We start from the raw sequence: 18009 nt of genomic DNA on the forward strand, positions 1-18009 counted from the left end.
TCAGAATTTATGCGACTTTGAATAGTTTGGGTATGGAAATAGAACATTCTCAAGGATGACTCCAAGATTTTTGGGTTTTGAGCAACTGGGTGGATACTGGCGTCATGTCCAGAAACCTTTTAGACAACTATCTTTCCCATTATGTTAAAGACTGGTTATTTCACCAAAAGGGAAATTAATTATAATGTTAGAAATAATGTTATGCTGGAAATAAAACCATCTAGCAAGTTTGTCCTATGTTCTGGTTAATACTTTGTTTTGCTTTTCCCCCTGAAATTTAATTTATATGGCTTTTTGTTTTTATTTTATTAAAAAAATTTTTTTGAGTATAGTTGACACACAGTGTTACATCAGTTTCCGGTGTACAACAGAACGATTCAACAAGTTTGTACATTATGCTCTGCCCAGCACAAGTGTAGCTGCTCCATCTGTCACCACACGATGCTATTATATCATTGACAGTGCTCCTTGTGTGGTGCCTTTTAATTTATATGACTTCTAATTAATTATGAATTTAATTTCATTTGACTTCAGAATGTTCTTGGAAGTGAAAATAATTGGCTAAACTTTGTATTGAATTTTTAAAAAAGATTTTATTTATTTTTGAGAGAGAGCCCGTGTGTGCGCGTTTGCGAGCAGGAGGAGGAGCAGAGTGGGAGGGGCAGAGGGAGAGGGAGAAAAAACCTCAAGCAGTCTTTGAGACGAGTGTGCAGCCAGATGCAGGGCTCTACCCCACGAGCCTGAGATCACAGCCTGAGCTGAAACCAAGGGTCTGACGCTGAACTGACTGAGCCACCAGGCGACCCTACTTTGATATTGAATTTTAAGCCTTCTCCCCTCTGCTGTCTTTTTAAAAGAGATGTCTTAAAAATTATAAGCTAGTCTGAAATATCCCTAGACTGTTACCCAAAATTCTGATATATAATTTTATTGTTATTTTATTTTGCAAATTCTGGAGCATCCTATCATTAGATGTATATCATACTGTGTTCACTTGAAAGCACGTAGCTTGTCTGAACTCTTAGGAGGTTCATTTATTATGGTTTTTCTTTTTGTAGCTTCGTCAGAATGTATTTATATTCTGCCTATTAGGATAAGATATTTTAGGTGTAAACTGAAATTGAATAGATATTAAATCTTTCCAATTCTGTGTTACTTATTTCTTTTCTTTCTTTCTTTCTTTTTTTTTTTAAAGATTTTTATTTATTTATTTGAGAGAGAGAGAGTGAGAGAGGGAACACAAGCAGGGGGAGTGGGGGGAGGAGGAAGCAGGCTTCCTGCAGAGCAGGGAGCCTGATGCGGGGCTCAATCCCAGGACCCTGGGATATGACCTGAGCAGAAGGCAGATGCTTAAGGACTGAGCCACCCAGGTGGCCCCTGTGTTACTTATTTCTTTTAAGTTAGTTAGTAGTCCTATCTTTCTTTCTTTCTTTTTTTTTTTTGATGAAGAATTTTAAAGATATTTTCTCAAAACAGAGGAATTACTATTTATTGTTTGTGTTCCATGTGACAGTCATTTGGCTAGCTGTTTTAAATACTTTATTTATCCTTAGAATAGTCCAATGTATTTTTCCACTTTGTGTATATTTATCTTTTGGGTTCTAGAGCTAAGAAGAAGTAGTAGAATAATGGAAATTTGTAGATGGAAGGACCTTGAAGTCATCTATTTCCTCCTCTTTCAGTTGAGACCTAGAGAGGTTCTGTGACCTACCCAGAATCACACAGCTGATTTTCACTTTTGCTGAGACTAATGCTGCTTGCACTCCTTATGTTTCATTCCAGCTGGCCTCCTCTCATGCGTTCTATCTTCCCATCCCCTCAACATCTCATTATGATAAAGTTCAGTGCTACAGAACAATGGAAAATATAGGACAGTGAACACCCATATTACCTTTCATCTGTATTCACTCACTGTTCACATTTTGCCACATTTTCTCTTTATATATATATATGTATTTTAAAGATTTATATATATTACATATATGTTTTTAAAAGATTTATTTATTCTAGAGAGAGCGAGCACATGTGTGCAAGCAGGGGGAGAGGGGCAAAGGGGGAGGATCTCAAGCAGACTCTGCACTGAGGCAGAGTCCAACTCGGGGCAGGATTCCAGGACCTTGAGATCATGACCTGAGTCACAATCAAGAGCCAGCTGCTTAAACCCACTGAGCCCCCCAGGTGCCCCTATTTATATATTTTTAAAATTATTTGAAACTATATTAAAGAGATTATGATAATACAAAGTTTTTATCATGCATATCCTAAGAACATGGACAATTTCCTCCATGGTCGTAATATCAATATCACATATAGGAAAATTAACATTAATTTAAGAATATCTTTAATTAATGGTTCTTATTCAGATCTCCCCAATTGTCCCTAAAATTTTTTCCTGAGATTTCTAGATCCAGGATTCAATCAGGTTTCATGCATTGCATTTGTTTCTTATGTCTCTTTATTTTCTTTTAATTTTGAACAGTCCCTCTTTTTTGTTTTTCGTGATTTATATTTTCTTTAAGAGATAGTTTGTGTATACTTATTGTCTCTCTTGGGAATTGTCTGGTTTCTTAGAACATTATTCATCCAAAACTTATTTACAATTTGCTTCTTTCCTTCCATTTCTCTGAGGTTGCTGGAGATAAAATTGTTTATTCCAAGCTTTTTTTTTTTTTTTTTTAAACCCCATCATTCCAACATTAAGTAGACATTCACTGAAGTTTTTACATTTGGTTGCATTAAGTTAAGGATAAGAAAACTAGGAGATCTATGTTGTATTTGATCCACTGACACTAGTCAGCGATTACAATTCATTTAAGATGACAGAAGTCTGAAGGAGTTCCTCTACTACCCACTGTTACCCACCCCCCACCTTCTAACCAGTTGGTTATACCTAGGAATGTATATCTAGTCACCATGGACATTATAAAGCAGCAGCAGTCTGAGGTTTGGTCTTTGAAAAATGCACAGTTTCAAGCAGGAAGCAGATTAAAATGCAAATGATAAACAAGCACAGTAGTAGAGACAACCAGAGCTGGGCACGATGAGGAAAGATTTAGGCACCTGCTTGCTCTGGTACTTGGGTAGAGCTGGCATTCAGTGAGTGTTCTCCTTCTTCCCTTGCTTGCCTTTGAGTTTCAAGATTTGGTTGGTTTTCTTTAAGCATTATGTGGCATTTAGGAACAAGTGGTATTTTGGGGAGAAGCAGTAGGAGGTAACTTTTAAGCAGCATTTTTAGAGAGGGGAGATTCATATTTGGGTTGAGAGAATAGAAGAAAGTGTCAATGAGGAAGGGATACTCATGGTGGTTTAGGGAGGTCTGTGAGGTCTTTGACTTCTTTTTGTTCCAGCCAGGCTTACCTTACACTTGTGCTTCTGCTATACTTTGTACAGGGATTCCTTATAGCAATTATCGCTGTGTGTTAGAACTGCTTTTCCTTAATAAGCTCCCTCCCCGTGACCAGTCTTTTTTTTTTTTTTTTTTTTTATCTCTGTGTACCTAGGACCTCACTCAGTGCCTGGCATATTGTAGAAATTGAATAAATACTTACTGGATGAATAAATGAATGAATGAATGGAAGACTTTTACTAAGACCTAGTACAAAAAGATTCCTTTGCTGGGCAACCACAGTAATTGTTGGATCTGATTTGATCAATTCATTGTTGAGGTGCTCAGTTAGAGCTGGAATTTGTTCAGGAGCCTAGGAGAGGGACAGAGATGAAACCAGAGCACTCTATGAGTGGGAATATAATTGGGAGATTTTTCAGAGAAGTAACTATCATAATGTAAGCACCTTTGTCATTTTCTAAATAAAATAAATATATTTGAAAGAGAAAAATTTTTTATTATTAAGCATTCTGTCTGTGAAATTTGATTTTTACTAATATTCAGTTTTAAGATGTTTGTTGGGGGGGCGCCTGGGTGACTCAGTCAGTTAAGCATCTGACTCTTGGTTTTGACTCGGGTCATGATCTCATGGGTCGTGGGATTGAGCCCAGCATCAGGCTGTGTTCAGTGGGGAGTCTGCTTGAAGATTCTCTCCCTCTGTCCCTCCCCTCGCATGCTCATGCGCTCTCTCTCTCTAGTAAATCAGTAAGTCTTTAAAAAAAAGTTTGTTAGGAAGTCTTTTCTTTTCCTTATATTTTTTTTCATTATGAAACAAATACATGCTTATGATAAAAATACAAACTAGGAATACATAAAATAGAAAGTGACATTCTTCTCACTATTCCAGGTCTCAGTCTTCAAAAGTAGCTAATGTTAACAGTTTGATTTTTATGAATTTGGACTTCCAAAATATATATATATTTAAGAACACATGTTTATGTTTGTATAATTTTAAAAATAGGATCCTTGATGTACATGTTCTGAAATTTGCTTTTCCTACTTATCCTTTGAGTTTTACCTATGCTCCATATAATTCCAAAATTTGTTGGCTATATAGAAGGACAGAAACACCAGCAGAGAATAATAGCCTAAAATCAGAGTAATTAAATGTATAGGGAAGATAAAATTTAAGGAGCTCAGAGTAAGAAAAGTATCTGCTAGTTTTTATTAGTATAATTGCTGTTAATTTAGAAGTACTTCTTTTTGACTTGTTTAACCTATATGAAATTATAAAAGTAGTCATTTTTATATGATGCATTATAGAATAAACACACAAGAGATGGAGTAAAACTTTAAGATTTATTGAGTACGTGAAGAGACAGTCATGAATAGGACACACTGTCATTACTGAATGCTATGATAATAAAGAGTAGAGGCCAAGCAGCCTGCCTGGAGGAGGCGATATGAACACAATCCTGAAGTACTAATTAGCTAAGCTTTTTAAAAAAATGGCTAGAGGAAATGAAGAAGGATTGACTGGGAGCTGAGGGTTGTTTGGACAAATGCAATAGAAAGACAGAAGGTCAGGGGAATCAGTTAATTTAGTAAGTGTAGGGAAAGAAGTAGGGGGGTTACATGCCCCAGTTTGCCTGGGACAGTCCAGGTTTATATCTGTTGTCCTGGACTAATAAAGAGTAGCACCCCATTTTACTTAAAAATATGTCAGTTCTGGATGATCAGTGGCATCAGCCTAAAAGGGAGAGAATATGGGGGGGGTCCTGATAAATTTTAGGGAATATAGTTCAGTCAGTGGATGGCTGGAGATCTTTTTGAGATTGAAGAGTATGTATAGCAACAGTTAACAGTACCAGAGAGATGGCACATAGTAGGTTATGGCCTAAAGCTAGACTATTAAAATTTACTGTTGGAGAGATGAAACAGTTTAGGATTTAGGCTGTGGGCGATAGCAGTGGATGGTTGAAATGAAGTTGGATTGACTGGATCTTTGGAGAAGAGAAAGACTATAGAGGTTAAAATCTTCATGGATGAAGATAAGAATTGGGTTAGAGAATAAGATCTTGGGGCAAATGGAGACTGAAAGGAAGATTTGGAGACAACAAAACTGGGTGGGATAGGACTTGTAAAGCTGAATAAGAAGAGATTTTGAATGAGATTGGAAGAGCAGTGATTTGGACATGACACTAAGGAATAAGGTTAATGTTACCCATCCTTCCACTCCCTCAGCCCCATGGCTATGGTTGGTACCATGTAGGGAAGGTGTGGCCTCCACCTGTAAGCACTATGTTTTTGGGGATCCAGGTTTCAGATAGAGTAAGCAGTTGAAGGGTAGAGATTTAGGGAAATTTGTTTACAGACTGAATAGAATTCTAGAAGAACAATTTGGAAGGATATGACTTTAGAGAAAGGATGGAGCGGGAGTGCAGATTAGGCCTTGCCTATTCGGAAAAGACTGAATTATTAAAAGAAGCCAAGAATGGAACTGACTTTCCTCCATGTTCTCAACAGTGGCATGAGGTTTGTCTAATTCAGGTTCTCTGAGAGGCTTTATCATTGCAGGGTAGAAACTGGCTTTGGCTTAGTTCATTTGGATTATAATTTATGAAACCTTCTTGGTTGCCACTCTGCTACTGTATATCTTTAATGAACCTAAAGTACACATATGGATTTTGAAATTATTTTGACTTCTTCCTGTATTGCTACTCTCTTTGAAGGGAAAAAAATTGGCCTTAATTGGAACCCTGAGCTCTTTTATAATAATTAATCACTTAGGGAGAGTAAAAGGTTAAGAGGTATCTAAATTATGGTTATATTTCTAGAATTTAGACCATACAGGGTAGTATGCATTGTAGCCATACTTAATCTTTTAAATCTTTGTTACCCTGTTTTCCTTCAGATTAACAGTGTTTCACCAGCATGTCCCGCGTTTTCCCACCTGTGTAACCTTGCTTATGTTTAAACTTATACTTGGAAGGTAGCCCTCCTTCTTCACTTGCTCTTCTCTGTCCGGTCTTGTGTGGAGATGCTCTCTGTCTCTCATGCTTTATTAGTAATGATTACTTTTTTTAATAAGTCTCTCCAAAGCCAGGCACATTATATACCTCATCTCATCTAACCTTCATAACAACCCTGCAAAGTAGGTATTAGTATCCCAATTTTAAAGATCAGAAAACTGGGCTTCCAGAAGGTTAAATAAAATGTAGTTTTACAGCTATTAAATGGTGGAGTTAGCATTTCAACCCAGGACTGTCTGTTCCCACAGCCACCTCCTGCATGCACGTTTGCATACACCCATGTGCATGTGCTCTTTTCATAGGTATCCCTCCAGGCTTGTTGGAGATGTTCTTTCCTTTTTTTTTTTTAATTAAAAAATGCTTTCCAGTTTTCTTGAGGTATAATTGACATATAACACTGTGTGTGTTTCAGGTGTGCTGTGTGACACATGTATATATTGTGATGTGATGTTCTCTTCTTAATAATTTTTGAGCTCCCCTAATCAGCTGTGGTTTTTCCTTTCCCTATGTCTTTGTAGCACTTTATACCTTAGGCTTTTATGTTCTGTGAAGCCTTTCTTGATGGCCTCTAGAAATATGCATGCTTTGGGGCGCCTGGGTGGCTCAGTTGGTTGGGCGACTGCCTTCGGCTCAGGTCATGATCCTGGAGTCCCAGGATCGAGTCCCGCATCGGGCTCCCTGCTCGTCAGGGAGTCTGCTTCTCCCTCCTGACCCTGACCCCCCTCTCATGTACTCTCTCTCTCATTCTTTCTCTCAAATAAATAAATAAAATCTTAAAAAAAAAAAGAAATATGCATGCTTCTTCTGTATCCCCACCGAGTTTAGAACACATTTATATTTGTGAACCTGTTGAATTATATGGCATTTGTTTGTTTCCATGTTTGTCACCCTTAGTAAATTGTGGACTTTTGGGAATAGGGACTGTAATCTTATGGGTCTTGATATTCCTGGCACTGAGAAATATGTCTAACACATAGATGTTCAATACGTGTGGCTGAATGAATTTTGAATGAATTGTATCATTGTTACATATGAAGTTGTCTATTTATTCTTAATATACTGTAAGTATTTGAAGGTAGTAATCCAAATTTTATTTATCTTTGTACCCCTCACAGTGTCTTTCCCATGGTTACTCAATACATACTTGTTGGTTTATATTATTACTTTAAAACAAAGAAAAAAATTCTGTTAATAATTCTGCTCTTGGCCAATAATTTTAAATGTCAGTACTTCAAATACATTTTTAAAATTAAAAAAAAACAGTTCATTCAAAAATAAACATGTTGTTCATTTGTGTATAGCTTGTATAGTGTTCCTTTTCAGTGGAATATTATCATCCTTTAGTAGGCTGGCTGGACAATCCAGTGCCATTTCATTTGAATTAACTTTTATTTTAAATTAAGCTAAAAGCAACACTTTCAAATAAAGCATGAGAGGAGTTTTAAATACTGAATCTGTAGGGTGGCCAAGGTCAGCATATATTAACCGGTAATGAATGATGTTGTCTTTATAGTTAAACTTTGGTGACTGTTCATTCCTGCCTGTTTAACTGCTTATGAAAAAAACACCTCACTTTGTATTCATATGACGTCAGCTTTTTGGTTTGTAATCTTGGTTATTACTTGCGTACTTGGCTTTTTGTGACTTTGTTTCTGTCTTGCTGCAGGCAGCTTAATATTTTGTTCAAATAGAGTCACTGTTTCTGATTTCTGTCAGTACTGAAGCATATGAAATGTAAGAAATACCATTAGATAATTATATTTGTACTTTAACTGATTAATGATTTTATAGTCTTTATCAATGAACAAACATATACTAATAAAGTAAGTTGAACCATAAACTGATTTTGCTGGGTTCTATTAGTCAAGGGCTATAAATTCAAACTCATTGAATTTCTTGCCAGCTTGTGAAAATATCTCTTGGGGGAAGAATGAAATATTTCCTATTTCTATTACACAGTTTTTATTCACTTATTTGCAGATTTTTTTAAATTAGCATACCTTCGTGGTATATTTGAATCTCTTTGTCAATGTTAAAATAAAGGAAATAACTAAATAGATATTTTTGACCACAAGACATCATCTATGTTAAAATAAATCACCCTTATATGAAACAGAATATTCAATACAGATTAAACTTTCTTTATGCTATATAAAAACAACATTTCCATCTGTATTCTCAGAGAATGTAAAAGTTGCCAGTTGTGGAGCCAAAAGTTGAAAAACAGGAGACATTTTAGAATAAATACTTGCATATGCCCTTCTTCTTACAAGAAATACCATGGGAATTCTATTATCCTACTAAGGAAACTAGTTGTTTTATATTTTGCTATTTAATAAATTCCATTTTTATTTAAAAGTATGTGTAGATTTCTTTTATACAGCATGAACTTTTAATTTTTGAAAAGATAGCAATTTTTAATGGTTATTTTAAATTTTTTAATAACTGGTAAATTGAAAACTCAGCATAACTCACTTGATTCTTAATAACAAGCTGAATAAAACAAATTTAAATAAACCTAAATAGTCAATAGTTCATTAGTTTTGTTATTTTCACTTTTTAAAAGATGATATTTAAAAGTAGACATCTTTGCTAATAACATGCATGCATTTTTGTATAATACTGTTCCTGCCTCATTTGTACTATCTACTAAATTATAGATATTTTTATTTTAAAATTTTATTTACAAATCTTTTAAAAAATGAGTTTGCGCTTGCAATTATTTGCAGTAAATTGAATGCCTACTGTATCCTGGGTAGTAACTTAAGCCCCACTGATGTCAAGATGAAAAATATGTGATATTTCAGAGTTTAATGGGAGAAATATATTTCAACAAATAGCTAACACATACCATGAGAAGTGTTCTATTAATCATAGATACTTACATGATCCCTGAGATCTGAGAAAAGGGAACACCTAAGTCGACCTGGGGGGTTATGATTGTGGGGATAGTCACAGAAGCCTTCACAGAGAATACTACTTTAAAGTCTAGCTGCTGATAATTCTTCAGGCCAACAAGGGAGGAAAAGCATTTAGACTGAAGGAACATCTGCAAAGACACAGAGACATGTAAGGAACCATTAAGTAGTAAGGTGTGGTACTGTTGCTGAGAGGGGAAGGTTGGCTGGGCTTTGATTATCAGGCAGTGGAGTTGGAATTTCAACCTGTAGGTTAGGGTTGTAAAATTAATACCTAGTATTATTGAGTATCCTAAAGAATGAAGATTCTGAAGTAGGGACTGTGCGGCATGAGAGAGTGCATATAGAGTGCTGCATGGCTGTGTAGCTAATTCATTTAACAGGTATTTATTGCAGCTGTATGCAAGGCACAGTTTTAAGCACTGGAGATATACTGGGGGAACAAAGCAGAGTACTTCCCTGACTGATTGGAACTTACATTACAAATCTGTCTGTGATATAACAGTCCCTCTGACCCATTCTGTGTCTCTGTCTCTCTCTCTCTAATTTTTGGCTACAGCATAACTGTATGCTTTCCTTGCCATTTTTTTCATCTCCCATGGGGTTAACATAGGCAGTTCTTACCTATTATTTCTGGAAGAACGTAGCTGAATTTGTGATGCCCTCTCCACGTCTTCTTCTTCTGAGCTATAGTTTGAGATCTGGGCATAACTTTTTTCCAAATTGGAATTTCTCTTGAGGTAATTGTAGACTAACATGCAGTTGTATGAAATAATAATCCCTGGTACATTTTGTTCAGTTTCCCCCAGTTGTAACATTTTGCAAAACTATATATGAAATGACAGTCAGTATATTAACACTGACACATTCCGCCAATGTTATAGAAATATGAATTTTAATTGTACTCAGTTTTAGTTGTATTCATTTGTTGTGTGTATATTAAGTCCTATAAAATTTTGCTACCAGTCTAGATAGACTCATGTATCCACTACTGTCATCAAAGTATCAAACAGTTCCAATATTAATAGAATCCCATGTGTTCCTCTATTATAACTACACTTGCTTCCCCCCCTCTGTTCTGCAAGCCCTAAACCCTGGCAACCCTTATTCCGTCCTTTTTCCAAAATTTTGTCATTTCAAGAATGTTATATAAATGGAATCATACAGTATGTAACTTTTAGGGATTGGCTTTTTTCATACAGCAGGATTCTTGGAGATTCATCCAAGTGGTTGCCTATATTGACAGTTTGTTCTTGTTCCTTTTTACTGTAGTTAGTATTCCGTGGTATGTATTCACTCATTGAAGGATCTCTGGGCTGATTCCAGTTTTTGGCTATTATGAATAAATCTGCTATGAACATTTTGTACGAGTTTTTGTATGAAGATATGTTTTCATTTCTCTGGCGTAAGTGTCCAAGAGTGCCATTGCTGGGTCATAATGTAGCTGGATGTTTAGTTTTATCAGAAATCAGAGTGGATGTACCATTTTGTCTTCTGACCAGCAACAAATGAGTGATCCAGTTTTTCCCATATTCCCACAACCATTTGGTTTTGTCATTATATTTTATTTTAGCCATTCTGGTAAGTATGTAATGATATCTCATTGTAGCTTTTTAATAATTTTATTTATTTAAGATTTTATTTATTTATTTGTCAGAGAGAGAGAGCACAAGCAGGGGGAGTGGCAGGCAGAGGGAGAAGCAGGCTCCCCGCTTAGCAAGGAGTCCGATGTGGGACTCGATCCCAGGACCCTGGAATCATGACCTGAGCCTAAGGTAGATGCTTCACCGACTGAGCCACCCAAGCGTCCCTTATTTTTATTTATTTATTTTTAAGTAGGTTTCATGCCCAACACAGGGCTTGAACTCATGACCCTGAGGTCAAGAGTCACACGCTCCACCATTGAGCCAGCCAAGCACCCCTCTCGTTGTAGTTTTAACTGCATTTCCCTGATGCCTAATTATGTTGAATATCTTTTCATGTGCTTATTTGCCATTTTTGTATCCTTTTCTGTGCAATGTGTGTTCATGTCTTTTGCTCATTTTCTAGTTAGATTGTTGTTGTTACCTGTTGAATTTGAGAGCTTTTTCTTTATTCTAGATACTAGACTTCTGTCAGATATATCATTTGCAAATATTTTTTCAAAGTCTGTAGCTTGTCTTTTATCCTGTTCACATGGGCTTTCACAGGCAAAAGTTTTTACTTCTGATGAGGCCCAATTTATTGATTTTTCTTTTTTATGGATTATGTTTTTGTGTCAAATCTAAGAACTTTGCCTAGCTTTAGATCCAGAAGATATCTTTTTTTTCCCTAGAAGTTTTATATTTATATTTAAGTTCATGATCCTTTTTTTTTGAGAGCATGTGCGCGCACGCGCGGGAGTCAGGTAGGGGGTGGAGGGGCAGAAGGAGAGGCAGAGAGAGAATCACAAGTAGGCTCCGTACCCAGCACAAGCTCGATCTCACAACCCTGAGATCACGACCTGAGCCGAAATCAAGAGTCAGACACTTAACTAACTGAGCCATCCAGGTGCCCCAGTTCATGATCCTTTTGAGTTAATTTTTGTGTGAGATGTTAGGTCCAGATTATCTCTCTGTCTCTCTCTTGCTCTCTCTTTTTTTTCTTGGCCTATAGCTATCCAGCTGCTCCCGTACCACTGAACTGCTTTTGGACCTTTGTCAAGAAGCAGTTGAGCATATTTGTGTGGATTTATTTCTGGGTTCTCTATTCTGTTCCACTGATCTGTTGTTATACTCTACGAGGATCACACTGTCTTGATTTCTGTGACTTTATATTAGCTTATTCCCCAAGATGGACATACTTCTTTGAATAATTTTTCAGCCCACTCTCTTTCTCCTCTTTCCAGAACCCAGATGATATAAATGTTGGATCTTTTGTTATTGTCACACAGGTCTCCAAGGCTTTATTCTTTTTTGTCAGTCTATTTTCTCTCTGTTGTTTGGATTGGTTGAATTCTTTTACTCTGTCCTTACATGCACTGATTGTACCCTCTTTCATCTCTGCTCTTCTAATGAGCTTATCTAGTGAGTTTTTTATTCCTGTTATTGCATATTTTAGTTCTGTAAGTTCCATCTGGTTATTTTTATAACTTCTATTTCTTTGCTTAGATTTTCCATTTTTACATTTGTTTTTAAGAGAATTTATAACTGATGAAGCATTTTTAAGATAGCTGATTTAAAATCCTTTTCAGATAATTCCAACATCTAATTCATCTCAGTGCTGGCATTAGTTGATTGTCTTTTCTCATTCAAGCTGTGATTTTCTTGGTTCTTGGTATGAGAGGTGATTTTTCAATTGAATCTTAGATATTTTATCTATTAATGTCAGAGACCCTGGGGTCTGTTTCAATGTTTTATATTCACAGGAAGTCCCTCTGTTTAGGTTTCGCATGCAGACCTTTTGGCCTATTTTTATGCGCTTTGGTTTCAATGACAGTTAATTGTGAGAATCTTTGTGCTGTTATTTTGGTTTGCTTTGTTTGTCTGATATAACTAGGGCTCCCACTGGTTCCTGCTGGTGCTGCAGAGTAGAAGATGTTTTTCTTAGGCTGAGCTCCTAGATATCTATTGGTAGAAAAGGGCTAAGGTAGAATTTCCTTACTGTGCCCCCTTGCTGTCCTGATGTCCCTGGGCAGGAGAGGAAAGTCTTGAGCAGCAGCTTCAGCTGGGTTTGTTTTGTTGGTTCTGCTTGCCTGCTCTGGTATCTCTGGTGGGGAAGGAGGACCTCAGACCTGTGAGAACAAAGAGGTTTCCTGACTTGATAGCTGGGTCTCTTTGCTGGTTCTTCTTACCTCATTCAGTTTCTCTTTGTGGAAAAGGGGATTCTCAGGCCTAGCAGGTAAGGAGAGTGCTTCTTCTGGCTGTTTATTTTTGGTGGGGCTCACAAATAATTTCTCTTTTGGTGGTGTCTGGCTCTCCAGTTGTTGTCAGAGGGACTCCTATTGGATCCTGAGGGAGTTAGCCTACCTATATGGGCTGCCTTTTGTTACTAGACTTGAGGTTGGGAAAAGTCAGGTCTCGACCTCCTGTTGGGTGAGGAGAACCTGAGACACTTAGCCTCTGCGCTGTTCTTCTAATCCTAGGGCCAAGGGAGGTTGCCTTCTATCCACTTTTCAGAGTTCTTCTTTGGTAGTCTCTTTCTTGTGTTTATAGTTGTGTTTTGTGTGATGGAACTGGGAAAAATGGTCTTGTGTCATCTTATCTGGACCAGAAGCTGGCTTTTACTTTTTAATTTTGGTTTCTTTGTTGTATGAACATGGAGGTGGTAGGGAGATATTGCCTGGGGCTGAGTTTGACCTTGTTGGGGGCCCTGAGATTTACTTTCTCTTATGAAATTCCATTAAACATCTTGTAATCCTGGATTTAATTTCATCCACCAGTTCTTCACAGAGCCTGGAATATGGCAAGCCAAACCTGCCCTCTCTGCATGTTGTAACGTCCTGTCCTGGTGCAGAGAGGCTTCTCTCTAGATATTTTCTTGACTGTCCCTAGGTTGGCCTATTCACTGCCTGCTTCTTTTCATATTGAAGCATCCAGTGTGAATTCTCAGGATTTTGTTAATTCTGATTCCTCAGAAACTCTTCTGGAAGTTGGGGTAGTGTTGGGCACATTGCCATAGTACCTAGAGCTCCAGAATTTTCTTTCTTTTCTTTGAAAGCATGCTGTGAAAGTTGTAGCATAAAGTTGGTTTTCACTCTACTTACTGATGATATATTTAAATTTTTGCTTTTTCTCAAAAACAGTTTTTTATTCTTTTTAGTTATTGGTGGTAGGAGCTTCTGAGATACCGCTTCACTATACCAAATTTATCCCCAAATTCCAATAATGACTTTTTTTTTTTTTTTTTTACAATTTTCACATCTTCCTCTGACATTTGGTATTGTAAATATCTTCTTTTTCATCCTGGCATCTATAACTCTACCAAACCTCTTTTATTTTTTCTTTAAAGGAGCTCCATATTCTCATTCTTCCAATTCTGTTGGTATTGTCAATATTTCTTATTAAAGCCTTGAAGTTGTCTTTGGATCATCTGTCTCTCTTTTGTTCCCTAAATTTATACACCACGTCAAAGATCTTTCTTCTTAATTCTCACTGATACTGTCAATTATAGATTCTCATTTTTCAAGTTATATATTGCTATGACTTATTGATTTGTCTTATGTCTCATTTTTTCCCCTCTCTTCAAGCTATTTTATCCCTAGCTTTCAGATTAAAATCTATCTCTATGTCCCTTTTTCTCTTTTTATTGCTGTAACATACAGATAGAAAAGTACATGAATCACAGGTGCTCAGCTTGATGAAATTTCACAAATCGAACATACTTATGTAACTAGCACCAGTAAATTAGTCATTAAAAAAATCACATTCATGATCATGTTATTTTGCCTTAAAAACCAATTAATTCAAGAAGTTTGATCCTTATTAGTTTCCCGCTAATCTGCTATTAGTTTATAGTGGAATAGCAGATAAACTCGTACGGCATCTCCCACTGCTTGCCACATATAGCTTGATTTTGGAGACATTTTTTTCTTTGCTTTACCTCATATTACCTCTCTTTTTTTTTTTTTTTGGTACCATACTGCTCCTACTTCCTGGAATACATTTCCTCTTTGACTTTTTATAATCTAAATCATGGTCATTTTTCACCCCTAATCTCAAATCTTACCATTTCTAGAAAACTTTTCTGGGCTGGTCTAGCTTTCATTATTTTTTTTTTCTCTTCAAAAATTCTTTATTTTTTGAATAGGTAGTATCAATACATTCACTTAGCACAAAATTTAAATGTACAAAAGGGTATATAATGAAAAGCCCTTCTCTCCCACTCCAGTGTCCCAGCCACTATGTGTTCTTCAGGAAATATTTTTTGTACTTATAAGGAAAATTAATTTCTATCATTCCTCCTCTTTTTTTATACAATGTAAGCATACCAAGTTCTGTGTCTCACTTTTTTCAGTTAGAAGTTTTTAATGATAGTTCCGGATCAATACACAAAAGATTTTCTCATTTTTTATTAGAACTGAATGATATTCCACTGAATGAATGTACCGCAATCAGATCTACCACGTATGGTTGTGAAGGTTGGATACTGAACACATTCACATAGACCGTGATTTGAATGTCACTGCCTAGAATTGCTCAGTTAGAATCAGATGCAGCAGACTTGATTGTAATTTACCTAGTCAGTTCCTTTTGATGGATATTTTTGGCTTCTTTTGTATTGTTATCTCAAACACTACTGAAGCAAATAGTCTTATTTATGTCATTTGCCTGTAGGATGTCATTCCCTTAATTCCTAAAGTATTTATAATCTCTACCAATTTAACAGTTAGACAAGGTCTTAATTTATTATGGGGTTGTTTTTAACATTTTTATCATTTGACATTCCTTAAGGAGTGGTACCGTAAATGAAATTATTTTCTATTTCTAGACCTAGAATATTGGTGTGTATAAGTACACCTTTAGGATGGGCTGGAGGGTTTCTCTCATAGCTGCCAGATTCTATTTCCTTTTTTATCCTTCTGAGCTCTTCTTAATCCTTTTGAAGTTCCTGGTAATGGAAGAAAAAAATATTATCAAAGTTTAGATCAGGTATAAATAGGTATATTTAGGAGCAGAAGTGATATTTATCCCAAGTTATGGAATAAAATGAACCACAATCTCAGATATAGTTTTTAAAAAAAGGAAATTGTTTCACATTTTTTTGGCCTCAAAAATTATTCTTTATTTTTCCATTGAAAACATGGGATGAGATAGAATGTATCTTTACTGAGACTTAGATGAGCTGTAGGTAAAATAACAGAAAAATGTTCATTGTAAATTTTTGTATCCTATAAAGATACAGTGTATCTACTACATCCAAAGTGAAAAAACTGGAATTATCCTACTCCATATTAAAGTGAGTAAGTCAATTACTTTGTATTGACTTAATTATGTTAAGGTCCATTTGGTGTCCTGGTTACTACTTTGGGAACTTGGATGAAGTGCAGTTTTTCACAACCTTTTTTCTCTTCTCTACTTATTTGATAGATCATAAAACTGGCCAGTTTTCTGTTCTGAAAAATTGTAATTTGTTCTCTGTTTGGAAAACCCACATTTTTACCATTGCTTTAGATGGTACCACTGAGGTTAGAAACGTAAACCTCTTCTCATTTTTCTCTATAGCTTAGAGGATCTCAGATGAATTAACAAGAAAATGACTTCTGGTATGGATAAGCCAAAACTAAAAATAAGAGGTGTGTTTCTTCATTTCTTCTAATGGGCCCTGAAAGATTCATTGCCTGAAATTTTAGGAGTCTGGAGAGCAAAATAAATGCTATCATAGTTTTCAGAATTTATAGCAAACAAGCAGGATATTTTGGGGAAATTTCTGAGAACTGACCTTTAGGTGATCATAAGTTATGCTGTAGTGATTTTTTAAGCAACTTTATTGAGCTATAACTAATATACTGAAGAATTCACCCACTTAAACTGTATAGTTCACTGGTTTTTATTCTGTTCACGGCGTTATGCCACCATTACCACAATCAATTTTAGAATAGTTTCATTGCCCCAAAATGAAATCCAGTATCCTCTGGCAATTACTCCTCATTTCTTCCCAAATTTGCAGCCCCAGGCAACTACTAATCTACTTTATATCTGTACAATTTGGGCATTTCATATAAAGAGATCATATAAAGAGATCATTGTGTCTAGGTTTCTTTTACTTAGCATAATGTTCACAAGGTTCATCCATATTGTAGCTTCTATCAGTAATTTTTTCCTTTTCATTGCTAATATTATGTTGTATGTAGATATCATGTTTTATTTATCCATTCAACAGTTGATGTATATTTGGATTATTTCCACATTGTAACTGTTACGAATAATTCTGCTGGAACATTGATGTACAAGTTTTTTGTGGGCATATGTTTTCATTCCTCTTGGATATATACCCAAGAGTGGAATTTCTGGGTCATATCATAGCTCTGTTTTTAACTTTGAGAAACGGCCCCATGTTACATTTCCACCAGCAGTATATGAGGGTTCTAATTTCTTCACAGTCTCCAACACTTGATATTATCTGTCTTTTGATTAAAGACATTCTAGTGGTGTGATATAGTATCTCATTGTGGTTTTGATTGGTATTTTCCTGATGGCTAATGATATTGAACATCTTTTCATGTGCTTATTGGACCTTTGTAGCTCTTGTTTGGAGAAGTGTCTATTGCCTATTTTATTTGGTGTATTTGTCTTTTTATTATTGAGTTGTAAGAATTCTTTATATATTCCAGATAGAAGTTCCTTATCAAATAAGTATTTGCAAATATTTTCTCCCATTCTGTGCTCTTTTCACTTTCTTAATGATGACCTTTGAAGTATAGAAGTTTTAAATTTTGATTAAATTCAATTTATGTATTTTAATTTTGTTGCTTTTGCTTATGGTGTCTTATCTAAGAAACTGTTTCCTGAGCCGTGGTCACAAAGATGGTCTACTCTGTTTTCTTCTGAGAGTTTTATAGTTTTAGCTCTGATATTTAGATCTATTATCCCTTTAGAGTTAATTTTTTTATGTATGGCATAAGGAAGGCATCCTGCGTCGTTCTTTTGCATGTAGAAGTTCAGTTTTCCCAGCACCATCAGTTGAAAGACTTTTTTTTCTAAATGAAAAGATGTGGCACCCTTGTAGAAAATTATAAATGTGAAGATTCACATCTGGACCCTCTCTTCTATTCCGC

General features: G+C 35.9%; 1 protein-coding gene across 6 annotated transcripts in view; it reads left to right on the forward strand.

Annotated features, from left to right (window-relative positions):
• FER (FER tyrosine kinase) overlaps positions 1–18009 on the forward strand; it is a 449342-nt gene that overhangs the window by 43261 nt on the left and 388072 nt on the right. Inside the window, exon 3 of one of the 6 annotated variants that reach the window (XM_027606297.2) lies at positions 16457–16527. The exons of the other annotated variants lie outside the window; for them this stretch is intronic. The gene's annotated coding sequence lies outside the window, so the exon portion shown is untranslated. The remainder of the gene's footprint in view (positions 1–16456; positions 16528–18009) is intronic. 6 annotated transcript variants of the gene reach the window in all.

Source organism: Zalophus californianus, chromosome 5, assembly GCF_009762305.2.
Source record: "Zalophus californianus isolate mZalCal1 chromosome 5, mZalCal1.pri.v2, whole genome shotgun sequence".
NCBI classification, from domain to species: domain Eukaryota; kingdom Metazoa; phylum Chordata; class Mammalia; order Carnivora; family Otariidae; genus Zalophus; species Zalophus californianus.